This window comes from Astyanax mexicanus, chromosome 13, assembly GCF_023375975.1.
Source record: "Astyanax mexicanus isolate ESR-SI-001 chromosome 13, AstMex3_surface, whole genome shotgun sequence".
Lineage (NCBI taxonomy): Eukaryota > Metazoa > Chordata > Actinopteri > Characiformes > Acestrorhamphidae > Astyanax > Astyanax mexicanus.
The window spans coordinates 8,151,417-8,166,941 of record NC_064420.1 but is presented as its reverse complement, the minus strand read 5'-3'; the positions used below and the strand labels follow the sequence as shown (position 1 = coordinate 8,166,941).

Genomic DNA, 15,525 nt, shown 5'->3' with positions numbered 1-15,525 from the left:
GAGAACCGATGTCCCCCAGACAAAGATGCAAACAAATCCTCAATGCGAGGTATTGGGTGGTGTTCAGCACACAGGGCTGGATTTATAGTCACCTTAAAATCACCACATATCCTCACACTACCGTTCTTCTTCATGACAGGCACTAGGGGTTGCCCAGTCACTGAACTGAACCGGGGAGATAACCCCTTGCTGGAGAAGGCGCTCTATTTCAGCTTCCACTTTGGGTCTCAGCGCATACGGTACCACGCGAGCTTGGCAGAACTTTGGCTGCTGGTCTGGCCTCAGCGTCAGTGAAGCTTCGAATCCTTTCAGTGTCCCCAGTTCCTTGCTAAACACTTCAGTGTGGCGATTTAGGACACTCTCAAGAGTTTCACCACTGGCTGAACGCTCCGTTCGCACTGTCTTGATTTCACGCCAGTCTAAGTTGATGTTTCTTAGCCATTCACGGCCGAACAGTGGTGGTGCCTCTCCTTTTACCACATATAAAGGCAACCTAGCCTTCTGCTTGTTCAACTTAACCCACACCTTTAGCATTCCCTCTGGCTGCAGTAACTCTCCTGTGTATGTCTTCAGAATGATGTCTGTCTTACGCAAACGTAAGTGTGCAAATTTGTCTTTGTATAGCTCACTGGAGATCAAGGATACAGCAGCCCCAGTGTCCAGCTCCATATCCACTGACTGCCCTTCAATTTTTGGCTTAATCATTATTATTGACGATGCTACATGTCCTGTTTTAATTGCCTTCACTTGTTCTGTGTTTACTGCAGATATCACGTGCAGGGTGAAATCAGTCTGAACCTGCTGATGACTCCTTCTCATCTGATGAAGTTTTAGCTGCCACTTTATGAATTTTGCCTTTGTCTGCGTTCTTGTATTTTTTTTGTTTGCTTTTACTACTGTCATGTTTTGACTTTGCATGCTTTGTTTCACTCCTTTTGCTTCTACACCCACGGGCAATGTGGCCCTTTTTATTGCAATTGTGGCATTGCTGCTCCTTGAAATAGCAGTCCCTTTCATGGTTAATCTTGCCACATCAAAAGCATTTGTCGCCACCCTGTGGTGAAAATGCGGACACAGCATGCACTTTCATTGAGCTTTTCAAATGTAGTGATTCCCTCGCTACCGTTTCCATTGCCAATGCCATTTCGACTGCTTTCTTAAAATCGAGGTTGGCCTCCGTCAGGAGTTTCCTTTGAATAGTCTCATTATTGAGCCCACAAACGAGTCTATCACGCAGGGCATCTTGTAAATGTGCACCAAAATCACAATGCTCAGATAACTTCTTCAAAATGGCCACATATTGTGCTATGGTCTCCCCCTCTTCCTGATTGCGTTTATGGAATCGGAATCTTTCCGCAATTATTATGGGCTTGGGGGAAAAATGGCCATCCAGGGTGTCCACTAAATCTTTATAAGATTTACTGCCGGGTTTATCCGGAGCTAGTAAGCTACGCAGTAGGCTATATGTAGTTTCCCCAATGACACTTAAGAATACTGCTGCCTTCTTTGCATCAGGAACATCATTGGCTTCAATAAAATGTTCAAACCTCTCGACATAAGACGACCATTGCTCCGATGACTCGTCATAGGCATCAATGTGTCCCAGCAGTGTTGCCATTCTCACTGGTGGTAGTGGTGCCTGTGCTTCTCTAGGGGCTCGCTCCGAACTGTCTGTTCCTGGAATTCTTCTCCCTCCCCTGTTACTGCTGAGCCTCCTCCATCAGAAAATGACACGAGTGGGTCACTGTACTCGTCGCCAATTTGTTATATCCTGCCCAAATTAGGGAGCTCACAATAACACAACCAGACTCTAAGCTGGGTACTATCACCCTGCTTTATTCTACTTCAGTCATAATACATATTGGAGGTACGAGGCGCCACCTGGTGGTGTGGCGTGACACAATATGAAGTACCAATACATCACAACATCTATCTTATATAGATCTCATTCAGCTAAGACTGAACTGAGATCAGTCTGAATAAGAAACGAATAGTAAGATAATTGACTAAATCACCTGATAGAAAAAGCTGTGTTTGGAATGGCTCACTCATTAACTAATTCACTATTCACTATGTAGCATTTTTCTATTTATTGAACTGATTATTTAACAATCAAACAATAAACCATGTTTATTTGTCCTGCTCTGAGGACATCTGACACAGCAGTACTGCATGGCATAGTATATTTTGGAATTTCTAGCATACATCTTCTGTACAATATTATTATAATATAATCTAATTAATAGTGAACTATATAGGGAAAAATGTACTGCTGAGTTTTTACAAAGCACTGCAAAAATGGCCAATCCAAACTGCTTAGTATTTCTGCAATAGGAAATTATTCCGACACAGCCACACACATTCATTATTTCCATTATTAGATTTGCTTATAGAATATAGAGTTAGACATATGTCCCTGTTAGGTTAGGGCCCCCAAGATATAGTCCAATACCCAAAATTAAGCTAATTATTTTCCTCAATTCTGTCTCCCCCTTTTTTTTTTCTGCTAACCAACCCCATAATCCCTTTATTCAATTCTCTAAATTCTCTAATTATCTATCCAGTCACACACCACTCGGACATTATTCAACAACTTAATTATTTATATTAACAGTTCCCCAACCTCGCTTACATTAAAGTACACTTTACTCATGATTGGGTATTCACATTTTCACATTCTCTTTTTAGAACTGTCTTGTAACGTATGCATATTTATATTATATTTCTATGTCACATCAGTCACTTTCATAATCGATGTCATTGCACTTTACTCTGTTAATTATTTAATTATTTATGACCATTAGTAACATCTACTGCACTGCTCCGTTTACAGATAGATCCTTACCTTGTATAGTTAGGTTTTTTATAGCCTTATATGTTTTCTTATATATATATCTATCTATCTACCCGTACAAAAGCCTTTTCCCCCTGTTCACCTCTGTCCCCCATTTTCACTGTGTATTACTCTATTTCCCTACTGAACTGATGTTCTATTTTCTATGATGTCTCACGAGCGTTAATTTACAAATAAAACCAACCTCTCAGTCTAAAACAAATAGGCTGGACCAACTCCACCCACCTACTGCACCTTGGACTCCTCCCCTGCAGTGGGACTCGTCTGGTCCTATTTTGTTGTCATACAAGATTTCATACACTCAACCAATCATACTGCTCACCAGAGCCCCGCTCTCACACAGTTTGACACACACTCCAATACATACACACACACTTCTGTTTCACTCACTCTGTCTTACACACACTCTTTAATTCGCTGCCATACACTTTCTCACTCACTGCCACACACACATTCTTTCTCTCCGCCACACATTTTTCCAAGCCCCCAGTCAAACAAAGATACACATTTCCTGTCTCTCTCTCTGGAAAACTTGACACGCACACTTTCACACTCACAGGTACACTTTTAATCACTGTAACAGACACTCGTAGACCCTTTTCTTTTTGTCTCTGTCAGTCGCATATACACAATCACAAAGCCAGACACACTCAGTCCCTGGAAGAAGCACACACGCATACTCTCTCACACTTATTGGCCACAGACTCACTTCACTTAAATGTATAGTTTATACTGCTATGTATACCCCTTTTTATTTGTTTTGTTTTACCCCAGACAAGACACAAATAAGCAATGCACACAAGCAGTGGGTCGCCGCCCACCCGGGAGATACCGCTCCCGGTCCGCCTTCGATTATACCTAAGGACCCCCGTTCACACTTTTGAGCTACTCATTTATTTTAAACTAACACTCACGCGCTAATGAAGGCTCTCCATATGGTCCCATTCACGCTTCTTAAAGCCCGCAACATACAATATGAAACGCCCAATATATTAACCCAATCTTTTGTCAATTATTTACATCTGTATTGATAACAAATCATTAATCTACGGGAAGACAGCCCCCAGCCTCCTGCCCTGGAAGGTGCACCTGTTATCTAATGCTGTACTACCCTCTAACGTGTACAGAAATACCTAGCAGTTGCATCCACAGTATCCTACAATAAGTATTATTTAAGCAACTTGTAAAACTCCGGAGCAGGAACAGCATCTGCTCTTTTTTTTTTTGTTTTTTTTTTTGAAACAAAATTATATAACACTTGAGTAGGAACAGCATCTACTCTTTTTTTTAACAAAATTATAAAAGACTTGTGAGTAGGAACAGCATCTACTCTTTTTTAACAAAATTATAAAAGACTTTGAGTAGGAACAGCATCTACTCATTTTTATTTACGAGTGGATCAATCTCGAGGTGAACCTTTCACCTGGCCTTTATCCGTACTTCTTGTCAGAAGCCGGAGGGACACGCCAGCTTCCAATCCTTAAAACCTGAGGAGGCCCAGCTTCGACTCTTATTTACGAGTGGATCAATCACGAGGTGAACCTTTCACCTGGCCTTTATCCGAACTTCTCGTCAGAAGCCGGGGGGACACGCCAGCTTCCAATCCTTAAAACCTGAGGAGGCCCAGCCTCGACTCTTATTTAAAACCCTGGAATAGGGACAGCATCTATTCCGAAAACTTTTAATACCAATAATGAGTAAAATACATAGGTATGCTTCCTGCCCCCCTCTGGACAGCAGCCAGACTAACCGCCGCTCCACTCAAATTTGAAATAACCAATATGCAGAATTTGATTAAACCGGCTCTGCTTACCTGTTTTGTGAAGTTCGGGCGTGAGTGGATCAGTGCCGGATGCTGTCCTTCGTCAGACTCGTTCAGAGGTCGGGGTCACCAAATTGTTGTAAAAAGAAAATGAAAGGTGGGTTTACACCCACCCCTCATGCAGGGTACAACTCCCCTACGTGTTCGTTTTGATAGAGTCACAGACAGGTGGAGTGAAGTTGAAAGCAAACCAAGTATTTATTACAAAGTACTGAATTCAGGAGAACCAACACACAAGACAATTAACAGCCGTCCCAGTATAAGTTTTGACCCCCCTCTGATCTGACTCCATGTTTATACCCCAAATGACGTGAAACCTCCTGATGAGGCGTTGCTAAAATCATCTCATGTTAGTATGCATAATTTCACGTGTTAGTAATCCGTTTCACGTGTCTGACCGGACCACTAGTGTTTGGCCTTGACTGTGTTCTTCCAGAACTGAACATTGTGGCACTATCTGTGTGCGTGTGCGTCACTCCACACTCTCCGCAGCTGCAGGTTTTAGGGAGGCACCCACACACAGGGAAGGCCGCTTTGATCTAAGAGCCTCCTCTGTAGCAATTTAATTCATACAGAGTGTACCAGCCAATGATTGATGGACGTTAGTTAGGGTCATGCAGCGACCGAGATGCCTTAAGCGTGAGCTACACCAGTCACACAATAGATTTCATATGTTATATGCTAATATGTTAATACACGTGGTTAGTACGCCATACAATAGATCCTATGTGTTATGTATCATGTGGGTTAGTTTGTCATATAATAGAGTCTGTGTTAGTCACATGCCTGATCAAGCAGTGTTTTACTATATGTGTAAAGAATATATATTGTGATTATTGGTTAATCTTGGATATTGGAGTATAATATTGGAGTATTATAAATGCGTATAAAATACAATGTGAGTAATATAAATGCGTATAAAATACAATGTGAGTATTGGTTAATCTTCTATATAAATGCATATAAAATACAAGGTTTCACACAATGATTATGTAATTATAGATGCTAAAGTTAAGTAATCATAATTGAAAGATATTTGTCAATACACCCAAGGTATAGTAAACGGTTACTCTTCATTAGTTAATGTTAATTTAACTACTTTATTTCAGAGGGGAATGTTTAGCTAGGTTAGTTAATGTTAACTACTTTATTTCAGAGTGGAATGTTTTAGCTAGGTTAGTTAATGTTAAGTTACCTACTTTATTTCAGAGTAGAATGTTTAGCTAGGTTAGCTAATGTTAACTACTTTATTTCAGAGGTGAATGTTTAGTTAGGTTAGTTAATGTTAATTTATATACTTTATTTCAGAGTGGAATGTTTAGCTAGGTTAGTTAATGTTACCTACTTTATTTCAGAGTAGAATGTTTAGCTAGGTTAGTTAATGTTAAGTTAACTACTTTATTTCAGAGTAGAATGTTTAGCTAGGTTAGCTAATGTTAAAGCTCACCTTCCGCGAAAATCCGATTTTTCTTGTTTTTTGTGGAATACAGTAGGTCTCTCCGAGTTGAATGTGTACACCTGCACATTAAACTGTTTTGCAGCCCCCATTGTCTGCAGGAGCCAGAGCCACTGGCTGTATTCGGAATGGCATACTACTATACTGCGTACTGCATACTGCACTAGTATGTACTGCATACTACACACTGCCCAGTATGTAGTATTCGGTACTGTAACACTTTTGATTGTAGTACCCTACGCGGTCCTGCTGTGACACACCAGTCAGTGCTCTGTAGTGCTCTGAATTCCTCAGAGTGAGTTGTAAACAGAAAGAACATGAAAAATGTCCTACCTTTTCATTATTAAGACTAATGAGATCTGCATACTGTCCAGAACAGCAATTGCTGCTTTTATTTTAGAGTTTAATGTAAGTGCAGTTAACCCAATTCTAACAACCATTTAGCAGCAGCCCCCACAACCCAAGTATGTTCCAGTTAAATATGTTTTCCTATTTATTTTAGTAGATTACTATTTTCATCTATGTAAGTACCATCAAGAAGAAAACATTTAAACAAACTCTCATTCATATTTACACAATCTCAACAATAAAAGAAATGAGACACGTTGCACAAGTGAAACAATTTTATTAATTTGTATTCAAATCATTCCCTTATTTAAAAGAAAAATATGTAGTAAAACTGAGGGAATTATTTATTAAATCAAAAGAACGATTTTTTAAACAAAGGTAATTATTTATTAAATTAACAGAACGATTTATTGGAATTATTTATTAAATAAAGAGAACGATTTATTAAAACTGAGGGAATTATTTATTAAATCAACAGAACATTTTTTTAAACAAAGGTAATTATTTATTAAATTAACAGAACGATTTATTGGAATTATTTATTAAATAAAGAGAACGATTTATTAAAACTGAGAAAATTATTTATTAAATCAACAGAACGATTTTTTAAACAAAGGTAATTATTTATTAAATTAACAGAACGATTTATTGGAATTATTTATTAAATAAAGAGAACGATTTATTAAAACAGAGGGAATTATTTATTAAAGTAACAGAGTAATTTATTAAAACTGATGGACTTATTTATTAAAATAACAATCATTTATTAAAACTGAGGGAATTATTTATTAAAATAACATAATAATTTATAAAACTGAGGTAATTATTTATTAAAATAACAGAATAGTTTATTAAAACTGAGGAAATTATTTATTAAAATAACAGAATAATTTATTAAAACTGTATGTTGCTGCACACTGCGGAGGGTCCCGGCCGCGGAGAGCGTTCGGCGCGGCAGCGGAGGGTCCCGGCCGCGGCGGAGAGCGCTCGGCCGCGGCAGCGGAGGGTCCCGGCTGCGGAGAGCGCTCGGCGCGGCAGCGGAGGGTCCCGGCCGCGGAGAACGCGCGGCCGCGGCGGAGAGCGCTCGGCCGCGGCAGCGGAGGGTCCCGGCCGCGGAGAGCGCGCGGCCGCGGCAGCGGAGGGTCCCGGCCGCGGAGAGCACGCGGCCGCGGCAGCGGAGGGGCTCGACAGCGGTGAGCCGATACTTTCCAAAATAATTCCCTTAATTTAAAAATATATATATTTCCATAATTTGAAAATCTCTCGCACTCGCCACCATCTTGTTTTTTTCTGAAGCGAGCTGGAGGAGCCAGCCGCAATGCATTGCCATTCCGAATACAGCCATAGGCTGTATTCGAAATGGCATACTACATACTACTCGCGTACTAAATCTGCCTAAAACTAGTATGCAGTACGCAGTATGCGACCAAACTGAGAATCTGTAGTGCACTACAGGTACCCGGATGGTGTACTACTCCGCTCCGATTTCGCAGTGTGCATGGAGAGCTGTCTTCGTGGTGTACTGCATCCCAACATGCATTGCGGCTGGCTCCTCCAGCTCGCTTCAGAAAAAAACAAGATGGTGGCGAGTGCGAGAGATTTTCAAATTATGGATATATATATTTTTAAATTAAGGGAATTATTTTGGAAAGTATCGGCTCACCGCTGTCGAGCCCCTCCGCTGCCGCGGCCGCGCGCTCTCCGCGGCCGGGACCCTCCGCTGCCGCGGCCGAGCACTCTCCGCCGCGGCCGCGCGTTCTCCGCGGCCGGGACCCTCCGCTGCCGCGCCGAGCGCTCTCCGCGGCCGGGACCCTCCGCTGCCGCGCCGAGCGCTCTCCGCGGCTGGGACCCTCCGCAGCCGCGGCCGCGCGTTCTCCGCGGCCGGGACCCTCCGCTGCCGCGGCCGAGCGCTCTCCGCCGCGGCCGGGACCCTCCGCTGCCGCGCCGAACAAGTACGTCTCGCTGCAGCCTGTAGGAAGGCGGAGTTGGACATCCAACTCCGCCCACATCCAACTCCGCCCACATGTGCTCTTGTACGCCAACCCCCCTACTTTTTTGTTCAAGAAGCACTGTGTGCCACGTGAAATACGCATATAACGCCGATGTTGCGCTAAATTTACGCATATCTTGTGAGTAGTTCCACCACGTAGCCTTGGCTACAGCACTACACATGCTGTAGTGTAATGCACAGATATCACAAAAAATAGGCTACCAGCCAAACGTTTGGAAACACTTTCTCATTCATTTTTGGTTTAACATTGTAAATAAAGTAATACATAAGGAATCATGTGAACTTAAAAGTGTATGATTTTATTGTTTTTCTTATATGGCATGCTGCTAACTTGTGGTTTATGAGGCTGGTAACTCATTCTGTGTAACAGAGGGAACTCTTCTTTTTCATCACGTGTGCCATTTCTCCTTTATTTTATACAATAAGCAAATAATTGCATACAACGATTTGCTGTTTCCAAAAGATCAATTGCCTCTGTCCTGTATATCACAATACATTATACATTAATCTGTCCCACTCACCAGTAGAGTAAGCCATTATTTCACTGCATTAATCCTTACATTTAAATTTGTTAAACTAGTTGCCAGAGTGTGTAGATTTTATAAATTTATTTTAGACTGGTAAATATCTCCAGAATTATTGATTAGCTATCATAGGAATCATTATTTACTTATTATATAAAGTTAAAACTTACGATATACAGTTTTTGGTTATGTTCCATATGAAATAAAGAGCACATTATCAATCATGGCTTTGCACTGGTAGAGGCTGGTCAAAGGGTGCATCTGATTATTAAAGTGTTTGATTGTTAGATCACACCTGTTCTCTGTACTGTAATGCTCTATACTTCATATTACAGATAGACAGTGCTTCTTATCACCACTCAGCAGGGGGAAGGCTATTTGTGTCATAGGCATAGCTAATATATAATAATGATATTAGAAGTAATTCTGCATCTTCACTGTCAACAGGGTGCTGAAAATATTACAGATGAGAATGACACAGCTGCACTGTATAGCATACAATTTAGGACCACCACAGAGCAGCTATTATGTGGCTTGTTGGTTATTCACAACACTACAGTGACACTGACATAGTGGTGTTAAGAGCTGTGTTGGTATGAGTGGATCCGACAAAGTAGTGCCTCTGGAGAATTTAAACACCTCATTGTCACTACTGGACAGGAAATGCTCCATCAACCAGCATCATGTGGGCAGCGTCCTGTATTCAGCATCAAGTAAGCAGCATCCCATGGGCACTGATGAAGAATTTGCAGATTTGCAACAAACTGTGCAGCAACAGATTTAAAGATTCTGTCTCTGACTTTTCACTCACAATGTAAAGCAGCTGTTGGTAGAAGTGTCTAATAGAGTGAACAGTGTTTTATACCTATTGTATATTATACACCAGTAAACCATTATGCAACTAAAGTGTCCTAGATGCTAATTGGAGCTAAAAAAAAGAATAATAGAAGCAGAAACAAGCAGGTGGTAATAATGGTATGCTGGATAGTGTATAACGATAGAGTACAATATATCAAATGCTGTGGTTTCAGAAATTAAAATATATGTATACATAGCTATTTTGTCAATAATAATAATAATAATAATAATAATAATAATAATAATAATAATAATAATAATGATATCCCTCTCCTGCTTCTCCTCTCCCAATTTTGTATGGCTGACAGTAGTTCCCAGGGAAATTAACTCCATTTACAAACACTTTGTCCAAGCTAATACAATATCTTTATTGGCATTTATTGGCACACTAGCCTTTAAAATGTTTGGTTACATGCTTTGGTCAAACAAATACAGAAGTCTTTATTTAAAAATGCAACACCCAGCCACTCACACTCAGCCACTCACACACCCAGCCACTCACACACCCAGCCACTCACACACCCAGCCACTCACACACCCAGCCATTCATGAAGCTGGCTGCAGAATCCAGGGTGCTCGTTTTCGCTGTAAAATGCCACAAGCTCCCCTCGTCTCCCATGCCCAACGTAGCCTGTAATATAAGTAAAAACACACACTTTCACAAAGTAACAATCTCCCAAGCCCCAATACCTTAAATATATTGACTTACCAATTTCTGACCTCAGGAAAAAATTATCAAAATTTATTTAGAACAAACATACCCAGTATGTAGTCTTTATAAGTTTCTTGACAGTTCTGGCAGCACTGCAGTTCGTACATCCTGCGAAACTCGTCTTTACATGCAGCACTGTGATGTTTTCATGGCACTACACCTGTAGGTTTAAAAAAATCAAGAATTTTAAAATGATTTCAAAATCAGTGAGTGTAATTCCTTTTCTAAGGGAAAACAAACATCTTAACTGTACTGAAATATCATGCTTACTGTCAAGCCACTCGAAATGTGCCCGGGCCCGGAATGATTGTTGTCCAAACAATGTCCCGGAAGAGACGACAAACCAGTGACAGCTTTAAAAAAGCTTTGTCACCCTCATCCAGAACTGTATCTATGAGAATAAGGGGCATCTGTGAAAAACATTATAGAAGCATGTAGATTTTGATTCATGAAAATTATAGTAATTGAAAAAAATGACCAGATAACATTCTAAGGCTGCAACCAATTACTATTTTGGTATTCTATTAATCTGAGTTGGCACTTATTATTTCAATCATATCCCCAATCTCTGATTACTGTAGGAATGGCTAGCATTTTTGCCTGAAGACTGTAGTCAGCGTCATTCTGTTGACTAATCTCTGCCTTAACGTAACAAAACAGCTCTCTGCTTTTCTATCCCTTTAAAATGATAGCACTCCAATAGCTTATGGGCTTCAAATGTCCTTGAAATGACTAGTCAACACTAGGTCAAGTTGAAATTTCAAATAATGTCAACTTATCTTTTCAGCCCAATTCAGACTTTTGAAAACAAACCACAACAGTAAAACATTTTAAATGGCCCAGTTAAATTAACCCGAAATAAAAAAAACACATCCACACCCTCACACCTGTTCAAAGGAGACGTTGCCCATTCTATCTCCTTCATCAGTCACACGTTCAACACCCTGAACTTTCCTGAGAGAAAATATAATAATTAATATAATTAATACCATGCACAGAGGAAGCAAGACCAGAACTGGGAGAAGGTGTATCAGGAGTAGCTGGCAGAGGGGGAGCTGGACGTGCATCAGAAGTAGCAACAGTCTATGGATTACACACTTCTGCTATAATGGTCTTGGTTGCACTGCTGCACAGAGATACATGATGTCTGAACTGGTCTTTGCATAGTATTGTATGGCTGCAATAGACACAATAAAAGTGTGCTGTAGGTGTACAGTTTAGAGATGAAGGAAACTGTAAGACCAAAATGCACACAACATGCAATTAAGCCTATAAATATTAATATTCTTCAACTCATTATGCCCATCAATTGAGTGTAAGATGTAAGTGCATTTGTTGATTCAAGATATTACATTTACATGTTTATTTGTTATAGCCAATAAAATCAATATCTCTCTCTCTGTTTAAAGAAATACTTCCCCATACCGTTATTCTCGACTGCTTGTTTGATATGGTTTTGTAGATGTAGGCTGTTATTAAATCGCTGGTCAGTGTCAAAACTGAAGCAGGGGCATTTGAAAACACCACACTGGCCAAACCGTGAAGGGTCAGGAGTGGCCTGGACATGTGTTGGATGCTGTAAAACAGAAAGCAACAAAACACAACATGAGCTTACAATTACTATATCGGTGCACATTAATTGTAACTACATTCAGTACAAAGGTAATAAATGTGCATCGACTTAACCCTCCTGTTACGTTACGGGTCAAATTGATCCATTTAGTAAGATAGTAAAAGTATTTTTTCTGTATGAAACGTCTTCAGCTTGCCTTTATTTGTATAATTAACATATAACATGAAAATGGTTAATTTCATATTTGCCACAACCCCCTGCAAAAACTAAAACGAAATTGTAATGTTATATTTCATTTATATGTAAAAATATTGTGTTGGTCGTTTAAAAGTAACAAAGTAGTAAAACAAAAAAAAAAAAAGTAAGATTTTTTAAAATGGAAAAACAAGTGAATTATCCTAATTGAACTATTACCTCTATTGTACACTATTGTACTAAATGTTGATAGAACAATCAGCAATGGAGTTAGTTATTAAATATTTACTCTTCTGGTTAGGATTATTTTGGTTTCAGAAATATTTTGGATAATTAAAAATGAACCAGGTCAAATTAACCCGGGAATACCATTGCTATTCCTGACAAATTAAATAGGAGGATTAAGCATTGATATCTTCAAATATTTAATTGTATGACTAAGACTTTGAACCAATTTTAGTTAGCTAGATTATCTTGCTATCTTGTTAGCCAATTAACTTCTTGTATAGACAGTTTAAACAGTTTTTTAGGTTAGCTGACTATGACCCCTAGCTATGCCTAAAACAAAACTGATGCCTAGCTCACTACTAGCTATGAGAGTTTATCTGTGATACCATTAATTGGTAGCATTTTAGCCCATAAAACAGAAGGTAAGATAACTAAAGTTTGAATTAGACAAGACTGGGTGCAATTCTGCATTAGAATCCATCAAAAAAAAAAACGGCAATATGATTAGAAGCAAACAAACCACATGGTACACGCGCCGATGTAGAACCTTCATGTGCGTATCAACGACTCACCGTTTATTCATAAAATATAATATAGAAAAACAAGAGGACATTATAAAAATAGCTCTGTTAACTTAAAAAATAACTCAATATTTGTACTTACCGCCATAACCGGAGATATAAATCAGATAGATGCTTTAGCTGCTTTCTCGGCTACAATTCCTGTTTACCTGGAGTAAATGTAGGCGTTCGTGACGGACGTAAGGTGGGTGTTGCTTTAGACGTAAGGCGGAGTTGGACATGGGCGGAGTTGGATGTGGGCGGGGTTGGATGTCCAACTCCGCCTTCCTACAGGCTGCAGCGAGCGGCTCCTCGCGCCGAACGCTCTCCGCGGCCGGGACCCTCCGCAGTGTGCAGCAACATACAGTTTAAAAAATTATTCTGTTATTTTAATAAATAATTCCCTCAGTTTTAATAAATTATTCTGTTATTTTAATAAATAATTCCCTGAGTTTTAATAAATTATTATGTTACTTTAATACATAATTCCCTCAGTTTTAATAAATGATTGTTATTTTAATAAATAAGTCCATCAGTTTTAATAAATTACTCTGTTACTTTAATAAATAATTCCCTCAGTTTTAATACATTATTATGTTACTTTAATACATAATTCCCTCAGTTTTAATAAATGATTGTTATTTTAATAAATAAGTCCATCAGTTTTAATAAATTACTCTGTTACTTTAATAAATAATTCCCTCTGTTTTAATAAATCGTTCTCTTTATTTAATAAATAATTCCAATAAATCGTTCTGTTAATTTAATAAATAATTACCTTTGTTTAAAAAATCGTTCTGTTGATTTAATAAATAATTCCCTCAGTTTTAATAAATCGTTCTCTTTATTTAATAAATAATTCCAATAAATCGTTCTGTTAATTTAATAAATAATTACCTTAGTTTAAAAAATTGTTCTGTTGATTTAATAAATAATTCCCTCAGTTTTAATAAATCGTTCTCTTTATTTAATAAATAATTCCAATAAATCGTTCTGTTAATTTAATAAATAATTACCTTAGTTTAAAAAATTGTTCTGTTGATTTAATAAATAATTCCCTCAGTTTTAATAAATCGTTCTCTTTATTTAATAAATAATTCCAATAAATCGTTCTGTTAATTTAATAAATAATTACCTTTGTTTAAAAAATCGTTCTTTTGATTTAATAAATAATTCCCTCAGTTTTACTACATATTTTTCTTTTAAATAAGGGAATGATTTGAATACAAATTAATAAAATTGTTTCACTTGTGCAACATGTCTCATTTCTTTTATAGTTGAGATTGTGTAAATATGAATGAGAGTTTGTTTAAATGTTTTCTTCTTGATGGTACTTACATAGATGAAAATAGTAATCTACTAAAATAAATAGGAAAACGTATTTAAATATAACTGGAACTTTCTTGGGTTGTTTCTGTTTACAACTCACTGTGAGGAATTCGGAGCACTACAGAGGACTGACTGGTGTGTCATGGGGCCATGTAGGGTACTACAATCAAAAGTGTTGCAGTACCGAATACTACATACTGGGCAGTGTGTAGTATGCAGTACATACTAGTGCAGTATGCAGTACGCAGTATAGTAGTATGCCATTCCGAATACAGCCAGAGTCGCGACAACGGAAGTTCAAAATCCTTGATGGTCACGTGATTCATGGAGATTTCAGATAGTTCCAGGAAGTTCTTGGTGGGCAATTTGAGCCCATAAACACAGAGACAGAATTGCGATTTTGGGGCACTAATAATAATATATAAATAATCCTCAATGAATTATCTATGTATAATGAAATTATATATATATATATATATATATATATATATATATATATATACATACATACATACACACACATATATATATATATATATATATATATATATATATATATATATATATACACATACATACACACACATATATATATATATATATATATATATATATATATATATACATACATACATATATATATATTTATACATACATATATACATACATACATACATATATATATATACATATATATATATATATATATATATATATATATATATTATTTCATTATACATAGATAATTCATTGAGGATTATTGTGACCATATATTGACTTATTTAAGGCTTATGTTATTCTGTGTGAATCCAATATTGTAATCCATAAGAGAGTTTTTATAGGCTAAATTTGTATGTTAATTAATATTAATTTCATGACACTGTGCAAATGCAGTCGCTACAAGTAAAATTTTAGGTTCAAAAGAAGATGGAGAAGTTTTGGCTTGCATATATTTAGAGTTTACTGCAAAAATAATTTAATCAAAGGATACAAAGATCTGCAAATATTCTTAAGTCACCACCTGAATATTTCATGCAGAATTATTTGGATTAAGA

At 37.9% G+C, this 15,525-nt stretch overlaps 1 long non-coding RNA gene across 1 annotated transcript; it reads right to left on the bottom strand.

Moving 5' to 3' along the window:
- Nucleotides 1–10,216: 10,216 nt before the first annotated feature.
- LOC125780633 (uncharacterized) lies at nucleotides 10,217–11,528 on the bottom strand. Its single transcript, XR_007423884.1, has 4 exons — nucleotides 11,473–11,528; nucleotides 10,856–10,976; nucleotides 10,635–10,745; nucleotides 10,217–10,504 (listed from the first exon to the last, which is right to left on the bottom strand). It is a non-coding gene; the product is annotated as an uncharacterized LOC125780633 (long non-coding RNA).
- Between the last annotated feature and the right edge of the window lie 3,997 nt (nucleotides 11,529–15,525).